We start from the raw sequence: 8,691 nt of genomic DNA, 5'->3' as shown, positions 1-8,691 counted from the left end.
GAAGTAATTTTAAGATAATGACAAATTAAAATTAAAGGAAGAAAATCTTAATTGAGGACGCTAAGAGTTCGCACGAGTTTAAAATAATTATGATCTTAAATGATGCTCTAGACTCGTTAAACATGTGGCAAACGTAAAAAACAATAATTATAAATATGACATAAAATTTATAATAGGTAATCAAATAATTTTCTCTTCCGTAAAAAAACAAAGATGATATTAGTAATAATCAATTAAATTCATGTTGCAAAATAAAAAAAAATTCATATAAGTCACATAGAAAGCAAGCATGCAAATATTTATAAAGCACATAACACAAGTATAATGCGTCCTAATATAGGTGACCTCTTTATGCCAGAGGTAGGTCTAACGCGTATTTGAAAAATAAATGTGCCATAATATGTCATTCCATTGCTCTTTAATTAATTAAACAAATCTATCCCCAAAATTAAATACAAAAATAGAATCAAGCTTTATTACATGCCAACAATAATAATAAAATTCTCCATCGCATCTAAAAATCTTCATTCCATTTACATGTTCATTGTTCAATCTCCACAAGATAAAAACTTATGATCTTCATAGCTATCTGCATCACAAAAGGATTAGTAATACCCTCCCTCTTAAAGTTTAATTAATTTAGATAAATGGTCCATATTCTGGCACAACTATTTTTCAAATAATGCACATACAAATGATAAAATCACTTGGGGTCATGAACCCACTTGGACATTAGGATAAAGTTGACTAATGAACTTAATATACCAAGGATATTAAGCCTCCTATGTTAAATGATGCATGTCCTAAAAATGTGTTGGTTTAGCTCTATTCTGGGTGAATTAAGAATGGGTTTACTAGACACAAGGTTCCCGAGCGGACAACTCGAGTGAGAAAGCTACGCGGCCACACGGAAAAAAATCCGGAAAATCCGCGCATATGCCAACTCTCCTAAATTTGGATTTTGAAGAAAAATTTGTGGGTGCACAAAACACACCTCACGTGTACGTGTGATCGTGTCAATTTTCCAGAACTGGAGGAAGTATGAACGAAATGACAATTTATATAAAGCAATAACAAATAAACAATTTATATAAAATAATAACAAATAAACAATTTATATAAAGCAATAACAAATAAACAATTTATATAAAACAATAACAAATAAATAAATTATATCACATGAGCAGGATAAACACAGATTAGGCAATTTAAAAAAAATAAAAAAAAAAATAAAATAAATAAATAAATTATTAACCTAAGTGAGTTGTGGTTTAGACCTTAATTCCCCAGCGGAGTCGCCAAACTGTTATACCCCATTTTAACTCGAGGTCAAACGGTGTACAACGTATTGATGATTCCTAAATTATTTAATTTTATGGAGTCGCCACCTAATTATTTTAAAGGTAAATTAGGATACCTAAATAATTAACTTATTTAATGCTAACAATGATCTCCGATTAGTGGTCTATTTAGCTTATGAGATTCTAGATAAGGGTTCTAGTTATCCTAAAGAAAAGGGGTTAGGCATCCTTCAAGATTCGTTAAAAAATGATTACCGGCCAAACTTAGGTTAAAATGATTAAAATTATAAAAAGGTTGCTCAAAAGTTTTGAAAACAAAGATTAATAATTACATGCGAAAAAGATTTTTGAACTTGAAATTATTAGGCGAATATTGTTTTGCACATGAAATAATTGAGTGTTTAAATGCGATATATATTTTAGTAACTAAGCCTTAAAGAAAAATATCGGTTTCTTTTATTATGATGAACCATTTTAATTAAAGGTTCACAAATCTAAATATCTATATAACGTTAGCTATTGCATTAGTGAGAACATATTCAAATTATAAAAGCAAATCTAACATGTAATGATAATAATGATAATATTAATAATAGTAGTAATAGTAATAATAGTAATAATAATACTAATGACAATAATAATAATAATAATAATAATAATAATAATAATAACAATCATAATAATAATGCAACAATAACAATAGCAATGACAACAATAATAATAGCCACAATAATAATAACAATGATGATAATAATAATAATAATCATAACGATAATAATAATAATAAAGTATAATAAAGTATAATAATAATATGATAAATAATAATAATAATAATAATAATAATAATAATAATAACAATAATAATCGAAATAATAATATTAATAATGGCAGTAAATAATAATAATAATAATAATAATAATGATAATAATAATAATAATAATGATAGTAACACTAAATAATACTAATAACGAAAATAATAATAATAATAACATTAAATAAAAATACTAATGATAATAATGATAACGAAATTAATACTAATAATACTAATAAAGATAACAATAATAATATTAATAATAATAATAGTAAAATAAATTACTACGAATAATAATAGTAACGATAATAATAATAATAACAGTAAATGAAAATACTACTACTACTATTACTACTACTAATAATAATAATAATGATGAAGAAAATAATAATAATAATAATAATAATAATAATAATAATAATAATAATAATAATAATAGTAAATGAAAATACTACTAATACTAATGATAATGATAATGATAATAATAATAATGATAATTGTAATAACAATAATGACAATAATAACAGTAAACAAAATACCCTAATAATAATGATAGTAATAAAAATGAAAATAATAATAGTAATAATAATACTAACAGTAAAATAAAATACAACTACAACTCATAACAATAATAATAATAATAATAATAATAATAGTAAATAAACTATACTAGTAATAATGATAATAATAATAACGAAAATAATAATAATAATAATAATAATAACAATAAAATAAAAATACAAGTACAACTACTAATAATATTAATAACGAAAATAATAATAATAATAATAACGGTAATAAAATATAGTAATAATAATAATAATAATAATAATAATAATAATAATAACAACAACAATAATAATAACGGTAATAATAATAATAATAATAATAATAATAATAGAGGAAATAACAATAATAATAATTATAACAATAAGTAGCTCAGAATGATTCCGAGTGAGGCCATCTTTTTGTTTGCTATTCAAGAAAGTCTGTGATATCCGCTCCATGTGAGGGAATGAAGATCATATCGAGACTCCATTTTTTGCTCCCAAAGTGTTCATGCAAACAAAAAGAAAGTGACGAAATTAGCAAGATAACATTTTTAGGACAATATTTTTATTATAATGACAACGAAAAATTAGAGGAATATGGAGTGAATATTACCTGTTGCAGGGCAGTGAACGGGGATGATTTGGTCATGAATCTACTCTCGTTTTTTAAGTAAATTCAAGTGCAAATTCAGAAAGAAGATTCGAGAATTTTTGTAAGATATATTTGAATACGAGTGTAGGAGTTTTTGTCTATGCCAAAAATCTATCCCAATTCCTCCGCCCTGCTTCTCTCCGTTTTCTCTCCTCTCCTGTCCGTGTCAGCCCCCCCCGCCCTTTTCTGTCCAATTCATCCTCTATTTAGAGGGATATGGAGATGAAGAAAAAAATGATAGAAAATGGAGGATGAATAAAATAATGCGGAATGGGGTAAAATATTAAAATAATGCGGAATGAGCAGATTATTAAAATAATACAGAATGGGCCGAATATTAAAATAATGCAAAATGGGGTGGAATATTAAAATAATGCAGAATGACAAAGAATATTAAAATAATGCGGAATGAGACGAAATATAGGGATGATCAGTATAGTATTTATTTAGGGTATGCGTACTATATGTGTATATATATATATATACAGTTGATTAATATAATATAATATTATTAAAGTATTATTTGGGATATGGGGCCACGCGTGACAGATTAATTAATATATACATATATATATTTATCATTTTTATATTTTATTTCGTCTTTTCATGATTCATTATTTATTTTTTTATAGTTTTTATTATTTTATTAATATGAAAAGATGGGGGGCATGCGTGGGTATATTTTATTATTATATATATATTTTCGGACTGAAGGTTATGGGGGGAGGGGACATGCTTTCTGGGAAAACAAAAGGGGGGATACGCATGAGATTATGAAAGGTGGTGAGAGTATTATATGGTATAGAGTTAGTAGTATAGGTAGGAAATATAATAATATAAAGGTGGTTAGATGTATTTATAATGGTTATAAAAAATGACTAAAAGAATTAATTCTAACAAAAGTAAAATAATTAATCTAATCATAAACTACTTAATTTCGAAAATAAAATCTATTAATTTACGAAACAAAATAAAAAATCCCCCATTTTAGATCAATTTTGATTATTTTTTAAAAAAGGTAATAATTATACAAATTATATACATTACCTTAAAACAAGTAAAGATAACAAATTTATTAAAGAATGCTAGAATTAAAATAAGATTAACAAACTTCTTAATTTCGAAAAAGTAAAATAATTAACTTAAGTTTAAACAAATTAACTTAAAATATGAGTCTATTAATTAAGCCAAACTAATTAATAAAAATATCTATTTTTTTAAAAAAATCTTTTTGAGATAATTTTTGAATAAATGACAATATATATTATATTCAAAAATTATTTAATATATATATATATATACTTGAAATTATTTTTAAAATAATGATAATATATATGCATATTTCGTTTTTTTATTATTATTATTATAAATGTTTTTATTATTATTATTTATTTTTTTAAAATTATGTTGTGGATGGTCAAAATTGGGTGTCAACATTCATATAAAGGAGGTTTGATTGAGTTGATATGAGGAAGGAATTGGCAAGTGGACAAGGTCCTAAATGAGACTTGTCATTGTGCCTCAATTGAATTGCAAATGAGAACCGAGTTGATGAGGTGGTATTGCACCACATGAAACTAGCCGTGAGGGCTTGTTTGAGATGATTTGAGGAGTCTTATGAGCATAGAGTCATGGGAGGAGTATTGAGCACCGAAGCGGGTGAGAGTATAGTCCATACTCGAACCCCAGAAACTACTCCACCAACGTAGGTAGGGATGGAACCATTAAAGTCGGATGCTTCCCGAGGGAGTGGAACCGTTAAAGTCGGATGCTTCCCGTGGGATCGAACCGTTAAAGTCGGATGTTTCCCATTTGTATTGTCCTGAAATGATAGGACCTGACTAATCGATGGTATTCATGATTAGAGAGGCATTCATGCCCTGGCAAGGTATGGACGGACGTGGCAACAACGTCGGATTGTTGTACTATCACCGGCTCATAGGTGATGGTTGTCGGTTAAGAGAAACTCCTATTTAGGCCTTGTTAGCGCTCCGAGTCAGTCGAGTTAAGTGGCTTATGAGTTAGTCTTATCTAAACTATTCTTGTTGGACTTAGGACATTAAGTAAGTTGTGATGTATACATGTATGAGTTGAATCTTAAGTTGATATTGACGTTTCTTAATGAGGTTTCATTCGGCCATTTTACATACTCGTACATTCCATGTACTGACGCCATTTGGTCTGCATCGTTTCATGATGCAGAGACAGGTACTAAAGATCATCAACCGACGCCCCGTTGAAGATCCACATACACTTCCAGCTAGTCGGTGAGTCCTCCTAGCTTCCGGAGGATATTTGGGCCTTCTTGTATAGTTTTGTGGTCCTTTCTTTTATTTAGGTTGTTGGTAGTCATGGGCTTGTCATTGGCACCTCTTAGACTTGAATAGAGGCTTCATAGACTGGAGTGTGGAGAGGTCGAGTTGTGATTTTGAGGAGTCTTATTCTACTGTCTTCTTTTGATTGTAAATGTTTGGCCTTCGGCCCTTATATTATGAAAAGTATTTTCCTAATTGAGTTCCTACTAATAGAATGTGAATGAACGAATGAGTGACTGGACCAGCTGGTTCGTTCGGAGGTCAGAAATGGCCTTCGGGTGCCGGTCACGTCTAGGGTACCCTCCCGAGGCGTGACAAGATCAAAACATGATTTATAATGTGATAATTGTAAAAATAAATTAATATGAAAATAAGAAGTAAAGGCGCAGGCGAACAAACTGCAGAACCATTCACAAACTGATTCCCTATATGTGCATATCATACTACCTAAGCATTATCTCATGGCCACCCAATTTATTAACCAATTATTGGGTCATCATAGACCAATCATTGGTCATCATTACTACATGATGACCTCTGGTCAATAATAACAAGATATTGCCCACAATTTCAGAGGCAACCTTACATTCCTTAACTAAAATTCAATTCGCATACCAAGAGGCAAAAATCTATATGAACTTTACCTGAAAGGGTTCTGTCACTTCGTGTTGACGCCGCGGGTAAGGTTTTTCTCACTTCGTTCTTTTCTTTTCTTTTTAAAAATAATTATGTATTAAAGTGATAAATCTCATTAACTTATCTTAGTAAATAAAGTGGTATATGGTATTAAATAAATTAATACTTTAACCCACCAATTAAATTAGTTACCTAGAATTACCCATCAACTAAATAATATAATTATCGAATAGGCCAAAATACCCATTAATATTTTACGAGATGAGTCTCTTATGAAAGAAAAAGCTCTAGTACTCAAAACTACCTAGTGGATCGTTACACTTCAGTACATCTACAGTCAGAGGGATCTGAATTTAAGACAGTGCAAATGGCTTGAGCTATTGAAAGACTACGACATGACTATCTTATACCATCTGGGGAAGGCCAATGTGGTGGCCGATGCTTTGAGTAGGAAGCCTCCTAGTATGGGGAGCCTTGCAACAATTAGTGTTGACAAGAGGCCTTTGGCTAGGGATATACAGAGGCTAGCCAACAATTCTATTTGATTACGGGTATCTGAGGAGAGTGGAGGCTTTATTGCTTTTATTAAGGCTCGATCTTGACTAGTTGAGCAGATTCGGGAGCGACAGTGGGATGATGAGAAGTTGTGTCTTATTTCAGATAAAGTGATATGGGGAGAGGCAAAGGAGGCCAAACTCAATTCAGATGGGGTTTTGAGGATTGAAAGTAGAATATGTGTGCCCAAGGTGGGTGATTTGGTCGGGTTGATTCTAGATAAGGCTCATTGTTCCAGATATTCTATCCACCTAGGTGAGGCGAAGATGTATCATGATCTTAGCCAGCACTATTAGTGGTGTGAGATGAAAAGGGATATTGCAAAGTTTGTGTCCACTTGTTTGACTTGCCAGTAGGTAAAGTGTGAGCACCAGCGGCCTAGGGGTGTGAGTCAAAGAATGCCTATTCCTACTTAAAAGTGGGAAATAATCACCATGGACTTCATTATGGGTTTACCTCCTATCGTGGGTAGTTATAACTCTATATGGGTGGTTGTTGACAGACTGACCAAGTCCACCCATTTCATCCCAGTTAAGGTAAGGTACACGTGGATAAGCTATTTCATTTGTATATTAGTCAGATCGTTCGGCTTTATGGTGTACCAGTATCTATTTTTTTGAATTGGGGTTTAGTGTTTACTTTGCACTTTTGGCAGGCATTACATCATGGGTTGGTACTGGGCTTGATATGAGTACAACTTTTTACCCACAGACCGACGGGCAGTCTGAGCTTACGATTCAGGTATTGAAGGATATGCTTCAGTCCTGTGTTACTGATTTTGGTGCTAGATGGGATCAACATTTTCTCTTAGAAAAGTTTACCTACAACAACAGTTATCACTCCAATATTCATACGACCCCATTCGAGGCATTGTATGGTAGAGAGTGCTGATCTCTTATTGGGTGGTTCAATTCGGCTAAGATGGATTCTCTAGACACAAATTTGCTTAGAAATGCTATAAAGCAGGTTTGCATGATTCAGGGTAGGCTTTTGACTTCCCAAAATAGGCAGAAGATCTATGCAGATAAGAGTATGACCTTTGGAGTTCATGAAGGGTGACCATATTTGACTCCGAGTGTCGCCATGAATGGCGTGATGCGGTTTGGGAAGAAGGGCAAGCTTAGCCTTTGATTCATTAGGCTGTATGAGATTTTGGGGCGAGTGAGAGAGGTGGATTACAGGTTGGCCTTTCCACCTAGCTTGTTAGTCGTGCATCTAGTATTTTATGTATTCATTCTCCAAATGTATGTTCCGGACGAGTCTCATATGATTTCTCTTGATTTGATGGAGTTGGTCCAGATTTGACGTTTGAGGAGGAGCTCATAGCCATCCTTGACAGACAGGTCCATAAGATTAGGACCAAAGAGATAACTTCAGTGAAGGTACTATAGAAGCATCGTACAGTTGGAGAGGCTATATGGGAGATGGAGTTTGATATGCGTGCCCGATATCCACAGTTTTTTGAGACTTCAGGAACTTTATTTAATTTATGTTCGAGGACAAACATTGCTTTTAGTGGTAGATGATGTAATGACCCTAAAGGTTATTTTTGGAATTTTTATGAATTGACCATTTTTCCCCTCCGTCTAGTTGTTCTGAGTCATTTCTGATTTGTACCGAGTGCTGATTTTGAGAAAATTCTATGAAAAAGTTGGGTTTTGGAAATTTTGAGTTTTCATAAGCTTTAAGTGTCTAAAGGTTATATGTTAGGTCAACAGAAACTACGAGTCTTGAAACAAAATTTCTTTGATTCCAGCAAATATAAAATGGGGAAATTGGTTTAAGAGAGTTTACAAAATCAGAATTGGGGTGGTAACGAAGATTTGAGGTCTTCTGTTGAGAATTTGATGAAATTTAGCTCAAGGTTTAA

This window comes from Solanum dulcamara, chromosome 1 (assembly GCF_947179165.1).
Source record: "Solanum dulcamara chromosome 1, daSolDulc1.2, whole genome shotgun sequence".
NCBI classification, from domain to species: domain Eukaryota; kingdom Viridiplantae; phylum Streptophyta; class Magnoliopsida; order Solanales; family Solanaceae; genus Solanum; species Solanum dulcamara.
This window is presented reverse-complemented; position numbering follows the sequence as displayed.